Below are 18582 nucleotides of genomic sequence, written 5' to 3'. Positions count from 1 at the left end.
CGTTCTCGGCAGAGCCTTTTTCTGAAAAGGCAAACGTCTGGCTCCTTCTCCCACAAGGAAGTTGCCAGCCCTGAAAGCTATTGCAGGTCTTCACTATCCCTCTGCAGCCTATCCACAGGCACAACAGCACTGGGGATCTCTGCTTTCCCAGAGACTCAGCATGTCACGGTGCTCGTTCTTGGCAGAAACTTTTTCTGAAAAGGCAAACGTCTGGCTCCTTCTCCCACAAAGAAGGTGCCAGCCCTGAAAAATCTTGCTGGTCTTCACCATCCCCCTGCAGCCTATCCACAGGCACAACAGCACTGGGGATCTCTGCTTTCCCAGAGACTCAGCATCTCATGGTGCTCGCTCTCGGCAGAGCCTTTTTCTGAAAAGGCAAACGTCTGGCTCCTTCTCCCACAAGGAAGGTGCCAGCCCTGAAAGCTCTTGCAGGTCTTCACTATCCCTCTGCAGCCTATCTTTAGCCGCAACAGCACTGGGGATCTCTGCTTTCCCAGAGACTCAGCATGTCACGGTGTTCGTTCTCGGCAGAAACTTTTTCTGAAAAGGCAAACGTCTGGCTCCTTCTCCCACGAGGAAGGTGCCAGCCCTGAAAGCTCTTGCTGGTCTTCACCGTCCCCCTGCAGCCTATCCACAGGCACAACAGCACTGGGGATCTCTGCTTTCCCAGAGACTCAGCATGAAACGGTGCTCGTTCTCGGCAGAAACTTTTTCTGAAAAGGCAAACGTCTGGCTCCTTCTCCCACAAGGAAGGTGCCAGCCCTGAAAGCTCTTGCTGGTCTTCAACGTCCCCCTGCAGCCTATCCACAGGCACAACAGCACTGGGGATCTCTGCTTTCCCAGAGACTCAGCATGTCACGGTGTTCGTTCTCGGCAGAAACTTTTTCTGAAAAGGCAAACGTCTGGCTCCTTCTCCCACAAGGAAGGTGCCAGCCCTGAAAGCTCTTGCTGGTCTTCACCGTCCCCCTGCAGCCTATCCACAGGCACAACAGCACTGGGGATCTCTGCTTTCCCAGAGACTCAGCATGTCACGGTGCTCGTTCTCGGCAGAAACTTTTTCTGAAAAGGCAAACGTCTGGCTCCTTCTCCCACAAGGAAGGTGCCAGCCCTGAAAGCTCTTGCTGGTCTTCACTATCCCTCTGCAGCCTATCTTTAGCCGCAACAGCACTGGGGATCTCTGCTTTCCCAGAGACTCAGCATGTCACGGTGCTCGTTCTCGGCAGAAACTTTTTCTGAAAAGGCAAACGTCTGGCTCCTTCTCCCACAAGGAAGGTGCCAGCCCTGAAAGCTCTTGCTGGTCTTCACCGTCCCCCTGCAGCCTATCCACAGGCGCAACAGCACTGGGGATCTCTGCTTTCCCAGAGACTCAGCATGTCACGGTGCTCGTTCTCGGCAGAAACTTTTTCTGAAAAGGCAAACGTCTGGCTCCTTCTCCCACAAGGAAGGTGCCAGCCCTGAAAGCTCTTGCTGGTCTTCACCGTCCCCCTGCAGCCTATCCACAGGCACAACAGCACTGGGGATCTCTGCTTTCCCAGAGACTCAGCATGTCACGGTGCTCGTTCTCGGCAGAGCCTTTTTCTGAAAAGGCAAACGTCTGGCTCCTTCTCCCACAAGGAAGGTGCCAGCCCTGAAAGCTCTTGCTGGTCTTCACCGTCCCCCTGCAGCCTATCCACAGGCGCAACAGCACTGGGGATCTCTGCTTTCCCAGACACTCAGCATGTCACGGTGCTCGTTCTCGGCAGAAACTTTTTCTGAAAAGGCAAACGTCTGGCTCCTTCTCCCACAAGGAAGGTGCCAGCCCTGAAAGCTCTTGCTGGTCTTCACCGTCCCCCTGCAGCCTATCCACAGGCGCAACAGCACTGGGGATCTCTGCTTTCCCAGAGACTCAGCATGTCACGGTGCTCGTTCTCGGCAGAAACTTTTTCTGAAAAGGCAAACGTCTGGCTCCTTCTCCCACAAGGAAGGTGCCAGCCCTGAAAGCTCTTGCAGGTCTTCACTATCCCTCTGCAGCCTATCTTTAGCCGCAACAGCACTGGGGATCTCTGCTTTCCCAGAGACTCAGCATGTCACGGTGCTCGTTCTCGGCAGAGCCTTTTTCTGAAAAGGCAAACGTCTGGCTCCTTCTCCCACAAGGAAGTTGCCAGCCCTGAAAGCTATTGCAGGTCTTCACTATCCCTCTGCAGCCTATCCACAGGCACAACAGCACTGGGGATCTCTGCTTTCCCAGAGACTCAGCATGTCACGGTGCTCGTTCTTGGCAGAAACTTTTTCTGAAAAGGCAAACGTCTGGCTCCTTCTCCCACAAAGAAGGTGCCAGCCCTGAAAAATCTTGCTGGTCTTCACCATCCCCCTGCAGCCTATCCACAGGCACAACAGCACTGGGGATCTCTGCTTTCCCAGAGACTCAGCATCTCATGGTGCTCGCTCTCGGCAGAGCCTTTTTCTGAAAAGGCAAACGTCTGGCTCCTTCTCCCACAAGGAAGGTGCCAGCCCTGAAAGCTCTTGCAGGTCTTCACTATCCCTCTGCAGCCTATCTTTAGCCGCAACAGCACTGGGGATCTCTGCTTTCCCAGAGACGCAGCATGTCACGGTGTTCGTTCTCGGCAGAAACTTTTTCTGAAAAGGCAAACGTCTGGCTCCTTCTCCCACGAGGAAGGTGCCAGCCCTGAAAGCTCTTGCTGGTCTTCACCGTCCCCCTGCAGCCTATCCACAGGCACAACAGCACTGGGGATCTCTGCTTTCCCAGAGACTCAGCATGAAACGGTGCTCGTTCTCGGCAGAAACTTTTTCTGAAAAGGCAAACGTCTGGCTCCTTCTCCCACAAGGAAGGTGCCAGCCCTGAAAGCTCTTGCTGGTCTTCAACGTCCCCCTGCAGCCTATCCACAGGCACAACAGCACTGGGGATCTCTGCTTTCCCAGAGACTCAGCATGTCACGGTGTTCGTTCTCGGCAGAAACTTTTTCTGAAAAGGCAAACGTCTGGCTCCTTCTCCCACAAGGAAGGTGCCAGCCCTGAAAGCTCTTGCTGGTCTTCACCGTCCCCCTGCAGCCTATCCACAGGCACAACAGCACTGGGGATCTCTGCTTTCCCAGAGACTCAGCATGTCACGGTGCTCGTTCTCGGCAGAAACTTTTTCTGAAAAGGCAAACGTCTGGCTCCTTCTCCCACAAGGAAGGTGCCAGCCCTGAAAGCTATTGCTGGTCTTCACTATCCCTCTGCAGCCTATCTTTAGCCGCAACAGCACTGGGGATCTCTGCTTTCCCAGAGACTCAGCATGTCACGGTGCTCGTTCTCGGCAGAAACTTTTTCTGAAAAGGCAAACGTCTGGCTCCTTCTCCCACAAGGAAGGTGCCAGCCCTGAAAGCTCTTGCTGGTCTTCACCGTCCCCCTGCAGCCTATCCACAGGCACAACAGCACTGGGGATTTCTGCTTTCCCAGAGAATCAGCATCTCATGGTGCTCGCTCTCGGCACAGCCTTTTTCTGAAAAGGCAAACGTCTGGCTCCTTCTCCCACAAGGAAGGTGCCAGCCCTGAAAGCTCTTGCAGGTCTTCACTATCCCTCTGCAGCCTATCTTTAGCCGCAACAGCACTGGGGATCTCTGCTTTCCCAGAGACTCAGCATGTCACGGTGCTCGTTCTCGGCAGAAACTTTTTCTGAAAAGGCAAACGTCTGGCTCCTTCTCCCACAAGGAAGGTGCCAGCCCTGAAAGCTCTTGCTGGTCTTCACTGTCCCCCTGCAGCCTATCCACAGGCACAACAGCACTGGGGATCTCTGCTTTCCCAGAGACTCAGCATGTCACGGTGCTCGCTCTCGGCAGAAACTTTTTCTGAAAAGGCAAACGTCTGGCTCCTTCTCCCACAAGGAAGGTGCCAGCCCTGAAAGATCTTGCTGGTCTTCACTATCCCTCTGCAGCCTATCTTTAGCCGCAACAGCACTGGGGATCTCTGCTTTCCCAGAGACTCAGCATGTCACGGTGCTCGTTCTCGGCAGAAACTTTTTCTGAAAAGGCAAACGTCTGGCTCCTTCTCCCACAAGGAAGGTGCCAGCCCTGAAAGCTATTGCAGGTCTTCACCGTCCCCCTGCAGCCTATCCACAGGCACAACAGCACTGGGGATCTCTGCTTTCCCAGAGACTCAGCATGTCACGGTGCTCGTTCTCGGCAGAAACTTTTTCTCAAAAGGCAAACGTCTGGCTCCTTCTCCCACAAGGAAGGTGCCAGCCCTGAAAGATCTTGCTGGTCTTCACCGTCCCCCTGCAGCCTATCCACAGGCACAACAGCACTGGGGATCTCTGCTTTCCCAGAGACTCAGCATGTCACGGTGCTCGCTCTCGGCAGAGCCTTTTTCTGAAAAGGCAAACGTCTGGCTCCTTCTCCCACAAGGAAGGTGCCAGCCCTGAAAGCTCTTGCTGGTCTTCACTATTCCTCTGCAGCCTATCTTTAGCCGCAACAGCACTGGGGATCTCTGCTTTCCCAGAGACTCAGCATGTCACGGTGCTCGTTCTCGGCAGAAACGTTTTCTGAAAAGGCAAACGTCTGGCTCCTTCTCCCACAAGGAAGGTGCCAGCCCTGAAAGCTCTTGCTGGTCTTCACCGTCCCCCTGCAGCCTATCCACAGGCACAACAGCACTGGGGATCTCTGCTTTCCCAGAGACTCAGCATGTCACGGTGCTCGTTCTCGGCAGAAACTTTTTCTGAAAAGGCAAACGTCTGGCTCCTTCTCCCACAAGGAAGGTGCCAGCCCTGAAAGCTCTTGCTGGTCTTCACCGTCCCCCTGCAGCCTATCCACAGGCGCAACAGCACTGGGGATCTCTGCTTTCCCAGAGACTCAGCATGTCACGGTGCTCGTTCTCGGCAGAAACTTTTTCTGAAAAGGCAAACGTCTGGCTCCTTCTCCCACAAGGAAGGTGCCAGCCCTGAAAGCTCTTGCTGGTCTTCACCGTCCCCCTGCAGCCTATCCACAGGCGCAACAGCACTGGGGATCTCTGCTTTCCCAGAGACTCAGCATGTCACGGTGCTCGTTCTCGGCAGAAACTTTTTCTGAAAAGGCAAACGTCTGGCTCCTTCTCCCACAAGGAAGGTGCCAGCCCTGAAAGCTATTGCAGGTCTTCACCGTCCCCCTGCAGCCTATCCACAGGCGCAACAGCACTGGGGATCTCTGCTTTCCCAGAGACTCAGCATGTCACGGTGCTCGTTCTCGGCAGAAACGTTTTCTGAAAAGGCAAACGTCTGGCTCCTTCTCCCACAAGGAAGGTGCCAGCCCTGAAAGATCTTGCTGGTCTTCACCGTCCCCCTGCAGCCTATCCACAGGCACAACAGCACTGGGGATCTCTGCTTTCCCAGAGACTCAGCATGTCACGGTGCTCGCTCTCGGCAGAGCCTTTTTCTGAAAAGGCAAACGTCTGGCTCCTTCTCCCACAAGGAAGGTGCCAGCCCTGAAAGATCTTGCTGGTCTTCACTATCCCTCTGCAGCCTATCTTTAGCCGCAACAGCACTGGGGATCTCTGCTTTCCCAGAGACTCAGCATGTCACGGTGCTCGTTCTCGGCAGAAACGTTTTCTGAAAAGGCAAACGTCTGGCTCCTTCTCCCACAAGGAAGGTGCCAGCCCTGAAAGATCTTGCTGGTCTTCACCGTCCCCCTGCAGCCTATCCACAGGCACAACAGCACTGGGGATCTCTGCTTTCCCAGAGACTCAGCATGTCACGGTGCTCGTTCTCGGCAGAAACTTTTTCTCAAAAGGCAAACGTCTGGCTCCTTCTCCCACAAGGAAGGTGCCAGCCCTGAAAGATCTTGCTGGTCTTCACCGTCCCCCTGCAGCCTATCCACAGGCACAACAGCACTGGGGATCTCTGCTTTCCCAGAGACTCAGCATGTCACGGTGCTCGCTCTCGGCAGAGCCTTTTTCTGAAAAGGCAAACGTCTGGCTCCTTCTCCCACAAGGAAGGTGCCAGCCCTGAAAGCTCTTGCTGGTCTTCACCGTCCCCCTGCAGCCTATCTTTAGCCGCAACAGCACTGGGGATCTCTGCTTTCCCAGAGACTCAGCATGTCACGGTGCTCGTTCTCGGCAGAAACTTTTTCTGAAAAGGCAAACGTCTGGCTCCTTCTCCCACAAGGAAGGTGCCAGCCCTGAAAGCTCTTGCTGGTCTTCACCGTCCCCCTGCAGCCTATCCACAGGCACAACAGCACTGGGGATCTCTGCTTTCCCAGAGACTCAGCATGTCACGGTGCTCGTTCTCGGCAGAAACTTTTTCTGAAAAGGCAAACGTCTGGCTCCTTCTCCCACAAGGAAGGTGCCAGCCCTGAAAGATCTTGCTGGTCTTCACCGTCCCCCTGCAGCCTATCCACAGGCACAACAGCACTGGGGATCTCTGCTTTCCCAGAGACTCAGCATGTCACGGTGCTCGCTCTCGGCAGAGCCTTTTTCTGAAAAGGCAAACGTCTGGCTCCTTCTCCCACAAGGAAGGTGCCAGCCCTGAAAGATCTTGCTGGTCTTCACTATCCCTCTGCAGCCTATCTTTAGCCGCAACAGCACTGGGGATCTCTGCTTTCCCAGAGACTCAGCATGTCACGGTGCTCGTTCTCGGCAGAAACTTTTTCTGAAAAGGCAAACGTCTGGCTCCTTCTCCCACAAGGAAGGTGCCAGCCCTGAAAGCTATTGCAGGTCTTCACTATCCCTCTGCAGCCTATCAACAGGCACAACAGCACTGGGGATCTCTGCTTTCCCAGAGACTCAGCATGTCACGGTGCTCGTTCTCGGCAGAAACTTTTTCTCAAAAGGCAAACGTCTGGCTCCTTCTCCCACAAGGAAGGTGCCAGCCCTGAAAGATCTTGCTGGTCTTCACCGTCCCCCTGCAGCCTATCCACAGGCACAACAGCACTGGGGATCTCTGCTTTCCCAGAGACTCAGCATGTCACGGTGCTCGCTCTCGGCAGAGCCTTTTTCTGAAAAGGCAAACGTCTGGCTCCTTCTCCCACAAGGAAGGTGCCAGCCCTGAAAGCTCTTGCTGGTCTTCACTATCCCTCTGCAGCCTATCTTTAGCCGCAACAGCACTGGGGATCTCTGCTTTCCCAGAGACTCAGCATGTCACGGTGCTCGTTCTCGGCAGAAACTTTTTCTGAAAAGGCAAACGTCTGGCTCCTTCTCCCACAAGGAAGGTGCCAGCCCTGAAAGCTCTTGCTGGTCTTCACCGTCCCCCTGCAGCCTATCCACAGGCACAACAGCACTGGGGATCTCTGCTTTCCCAGAGACTCAGCATGTCACGGTGCTCGTTCTCGGCAGAAACTTTTTCTGAAAAGGCAAACGTCTGGCTCCTTCTCCCACAAGGAAGGTGCCAGCCCTGAAAGCTCTTGCTGGTCTTCACCGTCCCCCTGCAGCCTATCCACAGGCACAACAGCACTGGGGATCTCTGCTTTCCCAGAGACTCAGCATGTCACGGTGCTCGCTCTCGGCAGAGCCTTTTTCTGAAAAGGCAAACGTCTGGCTCCTTCTCCCACAAGGAAGGTGCCAGCCCTGAAAGCTCTTGCTGGTCTTCACCGTCCCCCTGCAGCCTATCCACAGGCACAACAGCACTGGGGATCTCTGCTTTCCCAGAGACTCAGCATGTCACGGTGCTCGTTCTCGGCAGAAACTTTTTCTGAAAAGGCAAACGTCTGGCTCCTTCTCCCACAAGGAAGGTGCCAGCCCTGAAAGATCTTGCTGGTCTTCACCGTCCCCCTGCAGCCTATCCACAGGCACAACAGCACTGGGGATCTCTGCTTTCCCAGAGACTCAGCATGTCACGGTGCTCGCTCTCGGCAGAGCCTTTTTCTGAAAAGGCAAACGTCTGGCTCCTTCTCCCACAAGGAAGGTGCCAGCCCTGAAAGATCTTGCTGGTCTTCACTATCCCTCTGCAGCCTATCTTTAGCCGCAACAGCACTGGGGATCTCTGCTTTCCCAGAGACTCAGCATGTCACGGTGCTCGTTCTCGGCAGAAACTTTTTCTGAAAAGGCAAACGTCTGGCTCCTTCTCCCACAAGGAAGGTGCCAGCCCTGAAAGCTATTGCAGGTCTTCACTATCCCTCTGCAGCCTATCAACAGGCACAACAGCACTGGGGATCTCTGCTTTCCCAGAGACTCAGCATGTCACGGTGCTCGTTCTCGGCAGAAACTTTTTCTCAAAAGGCAAACGTCTGGCTCCTTCTCCCACAAGGAAGGTGCCAGCCCTGAAAGATCTTGCTGGTCTTCACCGTCCCCCTGCAGCCTATCCACAGGCACAACAGCACTGGGGATCTCTGCTTTCCCAGAGACTCAGCATGTCACGGTGCTCGCTCTCGGCAGAGCCTTTTTCTGAAAAGGCAAACGTCTGGCTCCTTCTCCCACAAGGAAGGTGCCAGCCCTGAAAGCTCTTGCTGGTCTTCACTATCCCTCTGCAGCCTATCTTTAGCCGCAACAGCACTGGGGATCTCTGCTTTCCCAGAGACTCAGCATGTCACGGTGCTCGTTCTCGGCAGAAACTTTTTCTGAAAAGGCAAACGTCTGGCTCCTTCTCCCACAAGGAAGGTGCCAGCCCTGAAAGCTCTTGCTGGTCTTCACCGTCCCCCTGCAGCCTATCCACAGGCACAACAGCACTGGGGATCTCTGCTTTCCCAGAGACTCAGCATGTCACGGTGCTCGTTCTCGGCAGAAACTTTTTCTGAAAAGGCAAACGTCTGGCTCCTTCTCCCACAAGGAAGGTGCCAGCCCTGAAAGCTCTTGCTGGTCTTCACCGTCCCCCTGCAGCCTATCCACAGGCACAACAGCACTGGGGATCTCTGCTTTCCCAGAGACTCAGCATGTCACGGTGCTCGTTCTCGGCAGAAACTTTTTCTGAAAAGGCAAACGTCTGGCTCCTTCTCCCACAAGGAAGGTGCCAGCCCTGAAAGCTCTTGCTGGTCTTCACCGTCCCCCTGCAGCCTATCCACAGGCACAACAGCACTGGGGATCTCTGCTTTCCCAGAGACTCAGCATGTCACGGTGCTCGTTCTCGGCAGAAACTTTTTCTGAAAAGGCAAACGTCTGGCTCCTTCTCCCACAAGGAAGGTGCCAGCCCTGAAAGCTCTTGCTGGTCTTCACTATCCCTCTGCAGCCTATCTTTAGCCGCAACAGCACTGGGGATCTCTGCTTTCCCAGAGACTCAGCATGTCACGGTGCTCGTTCTCAGCAGAAACTTTTTCTGAAAAGGCAAATGTCTGGCTCCTTCTCCCACAAGGAAGGTGCCAGCCCTGAAAGCTCTTGCTGGTCTTCACCATCCCCCTGCAGCCTATCCACAGGCACAACAGCACTGGGGATCTCTGCTTTCCCAGAGACTCAGCATGTCACGGTGCTCGTTCTCGGCAGAAACTTTTTCTGAAAAGGCAAACTTCTGGCTCCTTCTCCCACAAGGAAGGTGCCAGCCCTGAAAGCTCTTGCAGGTCTTCACTATCCCTCTGCAGCCTATCTTTAGCCGCAACAGCACTGGGGATCTCTGCTTTCCCAGAGACTCAGCATGTCACGGTGCTCGTTCTCGGCAGAAACTTTTTCTGAAAAGGCAAACGTCTGGCTCCTTCTCCCACAAGGAAGGTGCCAGCCCTGAAAGCTCTTGCTGGTCTTCACCGTCCCCCTGCAGCCTATCCACAGGCACAACAGCACTGGGGATCTCTGCTTTCCCAGAGACTCAGCATGTCACGGTGCTCGCTCTCGGCAGAGCCTTTTTCTGAAAAGGCAAACGTCTGGCTCCTTCTCCCACAAGGAAGGTGCCAGCCCTGAAAGCTCTTGCAGGTCTTCACTATCCCTCTGCAGCCTATCTTTAGCCGCAACAGCACTGGGGATCTCTGCTTTCCCAGAGACTCAGCATGTCACGGTGCTCGTTCTCGGCAGAAACTTTTTCTGAAAAGGCAAACGTCTGGCTCCTTCTCCCACAAGGAAGGTGCCAGCCCTGAAAGCTATTGCAGGTCTTCACTATCCCTCTGCAGCCTATCTTTAGCCGCAACAGCACTGGGGATCTCTGCTTTCCCAGAGACTCAGCATGTCACGGTGCTCGTTCTCGGCAGAAACTTTTTCTGAAAAGGCAAACGTCTGGCTCCTTCTCCCACAAGGAAGGTGCCAGCCCTGAAAGCTCTTGCTGGCCTTCACCGTCCCCCTGCAGCCTATCCACAGGCACAACAGCACTGGGGATCTCTGCTTTCCCAGAGACTCAGCATCTCATGGTGCTCGCTCTCGGCAGAGCCTTTTTCTGAAAAGGCAAACGTCTGGCTCCTTCTCCTACAAGGAAGGTGCAAGCCCTGAAAGCTCTTGCTGGTCTTCACTATCCCTCTGCAGCCTATCTTTAGCCGCAACAGCACTGGGGATCTCTGCTTTCCCAGAGACTCAGCATGTCACGGTGCTCGTTCTCGGCAGAAACGTTTTCTGAAAAGGCAAACGTCTGGCTCCTTCTCCCACAAGGAAGGTGCCAGCCCTGAAAGATCTTGCTGGTCTTCACCGTCCCCCTGCAGCCTATCCACAGGCACAACAGCACTGGGGATCTCTGCTTTCCCAGAGACTCAGCATGTCACGGTGCTCGTTCTCGGCAGAAACTTTTTCTGAAAAGGCAAACGTCTGGCTCCTTCTCCCACAAGGAAGGTGCCAGCCCTGAAAGATCTTGCTGGTCTTCACTGTCCCCCTGCAGCCTATCCACAGGCACAACAGCACTGGGGATCTCTGCTTTCCAAGAGACTCAGCATGTCACGGTGCTCGTTCTTGGCAGAAACTTTTTCTGAAAAGGCAAACGTCTGGCTCCTTCTCCCACAAGGAAGGTGCCAGCCCTGAAAGCTCTTGCTGGTCTTCACCGTCCCCCTGCAGCCTATCCACAGGCGCAACAGCACTGGGGATCTCTGCTTTCCCAGAGACTCAGCATGTCACGGTGCTCGTTCTCGGCAGAAACTTTTTCTGAAAAGGCAAACGTCTGGCTCCTTCTCCCACAAGGAAGGTGCCAGCCCTGAAAGCTCTTGCTGGTCTTCACCGTCCCCCTGCAGCCTATCCACAGGCGCAACAGCACTGGGGATCTCTGCTTTCCCAGAGACTCAGCATGTCACGGTGCTCGTTCTCGGCAGAAACTTTTTCTGAAAAGGCAAACGTCTGGCTCCTTCTCCCACAAGGAAGGTGCCAGCCCTGAAAGATCTTGCTGGTCTTCACCGTCCCCCTGCAGCCTATCCACAGGCACAACAGCACTGGGGATCTCTGCTTTCCCAGAGACTCAGCATGTCACGGTGCTCGCTCTCGGCAGAGCCTTTTTCGGAAAAGGCAAACGTCTGGCTCCTTCTCCCACAAGGAAGGTGCCAGCCCTGAAAGCTCTTGCTGGTCTTCACTATCCCTCTGCAGCCTATCTTTAGCCGCAACAGCACTGGGGATCTCTGCTTTCCCAGAGACTCAGCAAGTCACGGTGCTCGTTCTTGGCAGAAACTTTTTCTGAAAAGGCAAACGTCTGGCTCCTTCTCCCACAAGGAAGGTGCCAGCCCTGAAAGCTATTGCAGGTCTTCACTATCCCTCTGCAGCCTATCCACAGGCACAACAGCACTGGGGATCTCTGCTTTCCCAGAGACTCAGCATGTCACGGTGCTCGTTCTCGGCAGAAACTTTTTCTGAAAAGGCAAACGTCTGGCTCCTTCTCCCACAAGGAAGGTGCCAGCCCTGAAAGATCTTGCTGGTCTTCACCGTCCCCCTGCAGCCTATCCACAGGCACAACAGCACTGGGGATTTCTGCTTTCCCAGAGACTCAGCATCTCATGGTGCTCGCTCTCGGCAGAGCCTTTTTCTGAAAAGGCAAACGTCTGGCTCCTTCTCCCACAAGGAAGGTGCCAGCCCTGAAAGCTCTTGCTGGTCTTCACTAGCCCTCTGCAGCCTATCTTTAGCCGCAACAGCACTGGGGATCTCTGCTTTCCCAGAGACTCAGCATGTCACGGTGCTCGTTCTCGGCAGAAACTTTTTCTGAAAAGGCAAACGTCTGGCTCCTTCTCCCACAAGGAAGGTGCCAGCCCTGAAAGCTCTTGCTGGTCTTCACTGTCCCCCTGCAGCCTATCCACAGGCACAACAGCACTGGGGATCTCTGCTTTCCAAGAGACTCAGCATGTCACGGTGCTCGTTCTCGGCAGAAACTTTTTCTGAAAAGGCAAACGTCTGGCTCCTTCTCCCACAAGGAAGGTGCCAGCCCTGAAAGCTCTTGCTGGTCTTCACCGTCCCCCTGCAGCCTATCCACAGGCGCAACAGCACTGGGGATCTCTGCTTTCCCAGAGACTCAGCATGTGACGGTGCTCGTTCTCGGCAGAAACTTTTTCTGAAAAGGCAAACGTCTGGCTCCTTCTCCCACAAGGAAGGTGCCAGCCCTGAAAGCTCTTGCTGGTCTTCACCGTCCCCCTGCAGCCTATCCACAGGCGCAACAGCACTGGGGATCTCTGCTTTCCCAGAGACTCAGCATGTCACGGTGCTCGTTCTCGGCAGAAACTTTTTCTGAAAAGGCAAACGTCTGGCTCCTTCTCCCACAAGGAAGGTGCCAGCCCTGAAAGATCTTGCTGGTCTTCACCGTCCCCCTGCAGCCTATCCACAGGCACAACAGCACTGGGGATCTCTGCTTTCCCAGAGACTCAGCATGTCACGGTGCTCGCTCTCGGCAGAAACTTTTTCTGAAAAGGCAAACGTCTGGCTCCTTCTCCCACAAGGAAGGTGCCAGCCCTGAAAGATCTTGCTGGTCTTCACTATCCCTCTGCAGCCTATCTTTAGCCGCAACAGCACTGGGGATCTCTGCTTTCCCAGAGACTCAGCATGTCACGGTGCTCGTTCTCGGCAGAAACTTTTTCTGAAAAGGCAAACGTCTGGCTCCTTCTCCCACAAGGAAGGTGCCAGCCCTGAAAGCTATTGCAGGTCTTCACCGTCCCCCTGCAGCCTATCCACAGGCACAACAGCACTGGGGATCTCTGCTTTCCCAGAGACTCAGCATGTCACGGTGCTCGTTCTCGGCAGAAACTTTTTCTCAAAAGGCAAACGTCTGGCTCCTTCTCCCACAAGGAAGGTGCCAGCCCTGAAAGATCTTGCTGGTCTTCACCGTCCCCCTGCAGCCTATCCACAGGCACAACAGCACTGGGGATCTCTGCTTTCCCAGAGACTCAGCATGTCACGGTGCTCGCTCTCGGCAGAGCCTTTTTCTGAAAAGGCAAACGTCTGGCTCCTTCTCCCACAAGGAAGGTGCCAGCCCTGAAAGCTCTTGCTGGTCTTCACCGTCCCCCTGCAGCCTATCCACAGGCGCAACAGCACTGGGGATCTCTGCTTTCCCAGAGACTCAGCATGTCACGGTGCTCGTTCTCGGCAGAAACTTTTTCTGAAAAGGCAAACGTCTGGCTCCTTCTCCCACAAGGAAGGTGCCAGCCCTGAAAGCTCTTGCTGGTCTTCACCGTCCCCCTGCAGCCTATCCACAGGCGCAACAGCACTGGGGATCTCTGCTTTCCCAGAGACTCAGCATGTCACGGTGCTCGTTCTCGGCAGAAACTTTTTCTGAAAAGGCAAACGTCTGGCTCCTTCTCCCACAAGGAAGGTGCCAGCCCTGAAAGATCTTGCTGGTCTTCACCGTCCCCCTGCAGCCTATCCACAGGCACAACAGCACTGGGGATCTCTGCTTTCCCAGAGACTCAGCATGTCACGGTGCTCGCTCTCGGCAGAGCCTTTTTCGGAAAAGGCAAACGTCTGGCTCCTTCTCCCACAAGGAAGGTGCCAGCCCTGAAAGCTCTTGCTGGTCTTCACTATCCCGCTGCAGCCTATCTTTAGCCGCAACAGCACTGGGGATCTCTGCTTTCCCAGAGACTCAGCATGTCACGGTGCTCGTTCTTGGCAGAAACTTTTTCTGAAAAGGCAAACGTCTGGCTCCTTCTCCCACAAGGAAGGTGCCAGCCCTGAAAGCTATTGCAGGTCTTCACTATCCCTCTGCAGCCTATCCACAGGCACAACAGCACTGGGGATCTCTGCTTTCCCAGAGACTCAGCATGTCACGGTGCTCGTTCTCGGCAGAAACTTTTTCTGAAAAGGCAAACGTCTGGCTCCTTCTCCCACAAGGAAGGTGCCAGCCCTGAAAGATCTTGCTGGTCTTCACCGTCCCCCTGCAGCCTATCCACAGGCACAACAGCACTGGGGATTTCTGCTTTCCCAGAGACTCAGCATCTCATGGTGCTCGCTCTCGGCAGAGCCTTTTTCTGAAAAGGCAAACGTCTGGCTCCTTCTCCCACAAGGAAGGTGCCAGCCCTGAAAGCTCTTGCTGGTCTTCACTATCCCTCTGCAGCCTATCTTTAGCCGCAACAGCACTGGGGATCTCTGCTTTCCCAGAGACTCAGCATGTCACGGTGCTCGTTCTTGGCAGAAACTTTTTCTGAAAAGGCAAACGTCTGGCTCCTTCTCCCACAAGGAAGGTGCCAGCCCTGAAAGCTATTGCAGGTCTTCACTATCCCTCTGCAGCCTATCCACAGGCACAACAGCACTGGGGATCTCTGCTTTCCCAGAGACTCAGCATGTCACGGTGCTCGTTCTCGGCAGAAACTTTTTCTGAAAAGGCAAACGTCTGGCTCCTTCTCCCACAAGGAAGGTGCCAGCCCTGAAAGATCTTGCTGGTCTTCACCGTCCCCCTGCAGCCTATCCACAGGCACAACAGCACTGGGGATTTCTGCTTTCCCAGAGACTCAGCATCTCACGGTGCTCGCTCTCGGCAGAGCCTTTTTCTGAAAAGGCAAACGTCTGGCTCCTTCTCCCACAAGGAAGGTGCCAGCCCTGAAAGCTCTTGCTGGTCTTCACTATCCCTCTGCAGCCTATCTTTAGCCGCAACAGCACTGGGGATCTCTGCTTTCCAAGAGACTCAGCATGTCACGGTGCTCGTTCTCGGCAGAAACTTTTTCTGAAAAGGCAAACGTCTGGCTCCTTCTCCCACAAGGAAGGTGCCAGCCCTGAAAGCTCTTGCTGGTCTTCACTGTCCCCCTGCAGCCTATCCACAGGCACAACAGCACTGGGGATCTCTGCTTTCCAAGAGACTCAGCATGTCACGGTGCTCGTTCTCGGCAGAAACTTTTTCTGAAAAGGCAAACGTCTGGCTCCTTCTCCCACAAGGAAGGTGCCAGCCCTGAAAGCTCTTGCTGGTCTTCACCGTCCCCCTGCAGCCTATCCACAGGCGCAACAGCACTGGGGATCTCTGCTTTCCCAGAGACTCAGCATGTCACGGTGCTCGTTCTCGGCAGAAACTTTTTCTGAAAAGGCAAACGTCTGGCTCCTTCTCCCACAAGGAAGGTGCCAGCCCTGAAAGCTCTTGCTGGTCTTCACCGTCCCCCTGCAGCCTATCCACAGGCGCAACAGCACTGGGGATCTCTGCTTTCCCAGAGACTCAGCATGTCACGGTGCTCGTTCTCGGCAGAAACTTTTTCTGAAAAGGCAAACGTCTGGCTCCTTCTCCCACAAGGAAGGTGCCAGCCCTGAAAGATCTTGCTGGTCTTCACCGTCCCCCTGCAGCCTATCCACAGGCACAACAGCACTGGGGATCTCTGCTTTCCCAGAGACTCAGCATGTCACGGTGCTCGCTCTCGGCAGAAACTTTTTCTGAAAAGGCAAACGTCTGGCTCCTTCTCCCACAAGGAAGGTGCCAGCCCTGAAAGATCTTGCTGGTCTTCACTATCCCTCTGCAGCCTATCTTTAGCCGCAACAGCACTGGGGATCTCTGCTTTCCCAGAGACTCAGCATGTCACGGTGCTCGTTCTCGGCAGAAACTTTTTCTGAAAAGGCAAACGTCTGGCTCCTTCTCCCACAAGGAAGGTGCCAGCCCTGAAAGCTATTGCAGGTCTTCACCGTCCCCCTGCAGCCTATCCACAGGCACAACAGCACTGGGGATCTCTGCTTTCCCAGAGACTCAGCATGTCACGGTGCTCGTTCTCGGCAGAAACTTTTTCTCAAAAGGCAAACGTCTGGCTCCTTCTCCCACAAGGAAGGTGCCAGCCCTGAAAGATCTTGCTGGTCTTCACCGTCCCCCTGCAGCCTATCCACAGGCACAACAGCACTGGGGATCTCTGCTTTCCCAGAGACTCAGCATGTCACGGTGCTCGCTCTCGGCAGAGCCTTTTTCTGAAAAGGCAAACGTCTGGCTCCTTCTCCCACAAGGAAGGTGCCAGCCCTGAAAGCTCTTGCTGGTCTTCACTATTCCTCTGCAGCCTATCTTTAGCCGCAACAGCACTGGGGATCTCTGCTTTCCCAGAGACTCAGCATGTCACGGTGCTCGTTCTCGGCAGAAACGTTTTCTGAAAAGGCAAACGTCTGGCTCCTTCTCCCACAAGGAAGGTGCCAGCCCTGAAAGCTCTTGCTGGTCTTCACCGTCCCCCTGCAGCCTATCCACAGGCACAACAGCACTGGGGATCTCTGCTTTCCCAGAGACTCAGCATGTCACGGTGCTCGTTCTCGGCAGAAACTTTTTCTGAAAAGGCAAACGTCTGGCTCCTTCTCCCACAAGGAAGGTGCCAGCCCTGAAAGCTCTTGCTGGTCTTCACCGTCCCCCTGCAGCCTATCCACAGGCGCAACAGCACTGGGGATCTCTGCTTTCCCAGAGACTCAGCATGTCACGGTGCTCGTTCTCGGCAGAAACTTTTTCTGAAAAGGCAAACGTCTGGCTCCTTCTCCCACAAGGAAGGTGCCAGCCCTGAAAGCTCTTGCTGGTCTTCACCGTCCCCCTGCAGCCTATCCACAGGCGCAACAGCACTGGGGATCTCTGCTTTCCCAGAGACTCAGCATGTCACGGTGCTCGTTCTCAGCAGAAACTTTTTCTGAAAAGGCAAACGTCTGGCTCCTTCTCCCACAAGGAAGGTGCCAGCCCTGAAAGCTATTGCAGGTCTTCACCGTCCCCCTGCAGCCTATCCACAGGCGCAACAGCACTGGGGATCTCTGCTTTCCCAGAGACTCAGCATGTCACGGTGCTCGTTCTCGGCAGAAACTTTTTCTGAAAAGGCAAACGTCTGGCTCCTTCTCCCACAAGGAAGGTGCCAGCCCTGAAAGATCTTGCTGGTCTTCACCGTCCCCCTGCAGCCTATCCACAGGCACAACAGCACTGGGGATCTCTGCTTTCCCAGAGACTCAGCATGTCACGGTGCTCGCTCTCGGCAGAGCCTTTTTCTGAAAAGGCAAACGTCTGGCTCCTTCTCCCACAAGGAAGGTGCCAGCCCTGAAAGATCTTGCTGGTCTTCACTATCCCTCTGCAGCCTATCTTTAGCCGCAACAGCACTGGGGATCTCTGCTTTCCCAGAGACTCAGCATGTCACGGTGCTCGTTCTCGGCAGAAACTTTTTCTGAAAAGGCAAACGTCTGGCTCCTTCTCCCACAAGGAAGGTGCCAGCCCTGAAAGCTATTGCAGGTCTTCACTATCCCTCTGCAGCCTATCCACAGGCACAACAGCACTGGGGATCTCTGCTTTCCCAGAGACTCAGCATGTCACGGTGCTCGTTCTCGGCAGAAACTTTTTCTCAAAAGGCAAACGTCTGGCTCCTTCTCCCACAAGGAAGGTGCCAGCCCTGAAAGATCTTGCTGGTCTTCACCGTCCCCCTGCAGCCTATCCACAGGCACAACAGCACTGGGGATCTCTGCTTTCCCAGAGACTCAGCATGTCACGGTGCTCGCTCTCGGCAGAGCCTTTTTCTGAAAAGGCAAACGTCTGGCTCCTTCTCCCACAAGGAAGGTGCCAGCCCTGAAAGCTCTTGCTGGTCTTCACTATCCCTCTGCAGCCTATCTTTAGCCGCAACAGCACTGGGGATCTCTGCTTTCCCAGAGACTCAGCATGTCACGGTGCTCGTTCTCGGCAGAAACTTTTTCTGAAAAGGCAAACGTCTGGCTCCTTCTCCCACAAGGAAGGTGCCAGCCCTGAAAGCTCTTGCTGGTCTTCACCGTCCCCCTGCACCCTATCCACAGGCACAACAGCACTGGGGATCTCTGCTTTCCCAGAGACTCAGCATGTCACGGTGCTCGTTCTCGGCAGAAACTTTTTCTGAAAAGGCAAACGTCTGGCTCCTTCTCCCACAAGGAAGGTGCCAGCCCTGAAAGCTCTTGCTGGTCTTCACCGTCCCCCTGCAGCCTATCCACAGGCACAACAGCACTGGGGATCTCTGCTTTCCCAGAGACTCAGCATGTCACGGTGCTCGTTCTCGGCAGAAACTTTTTCTGAAAAGGCAAACGTCTGGCTCCTTCTCCCACAAGGAAGGTGCCAGCCCTGAAAGCTCTTGCTGGTCTTCACCGTCCCCCTGCAGCCTATCCACAGGCACAACAGCACTGGGGATCTCTGCTTTCCCAGAGACTCAGCATGTCACGGTGCTCGTTCTCGGCAGAAACTTTTTCTGAAAAGGCAAACGTCTGGCTCCTTCTCCCACAAGGAAGGTGCCAGCCCTGAAAGCTCTTGCTGGTCTTCACTATCCCTCTGCAGCCTATCTTTAGCCGCAACAGCACTGGGGATCTCTGCTTTCCCAGAGACTCAGCATGTCACGGTGCTCGTTCTCGGCAGAAACTTTTTCTGAAAAGGCAAACGTCTGGCTCCTTCTCCCACAAGGAAGGTGCCAGCCC

The sequence above is a fragment of the Accipiter gentilis genome, unplaced genomic scaffold (genome assembly GCF_929443795.1).
Source record: "Accipiter gentilis unplaced genomic scaffold, bAccGen1.1, whole genome shotgun sequence".
Lineage (NCBI taxonomy): Eukaryota > Metazoa > Chordata > Aves > Accipitriformes > Accipitridae > Astur > Astur gentilis.
The sequence above is the reverse complement of the archived record's forward strand: the minus strand, read 5'-3'. Positions refer to the sequence as shown.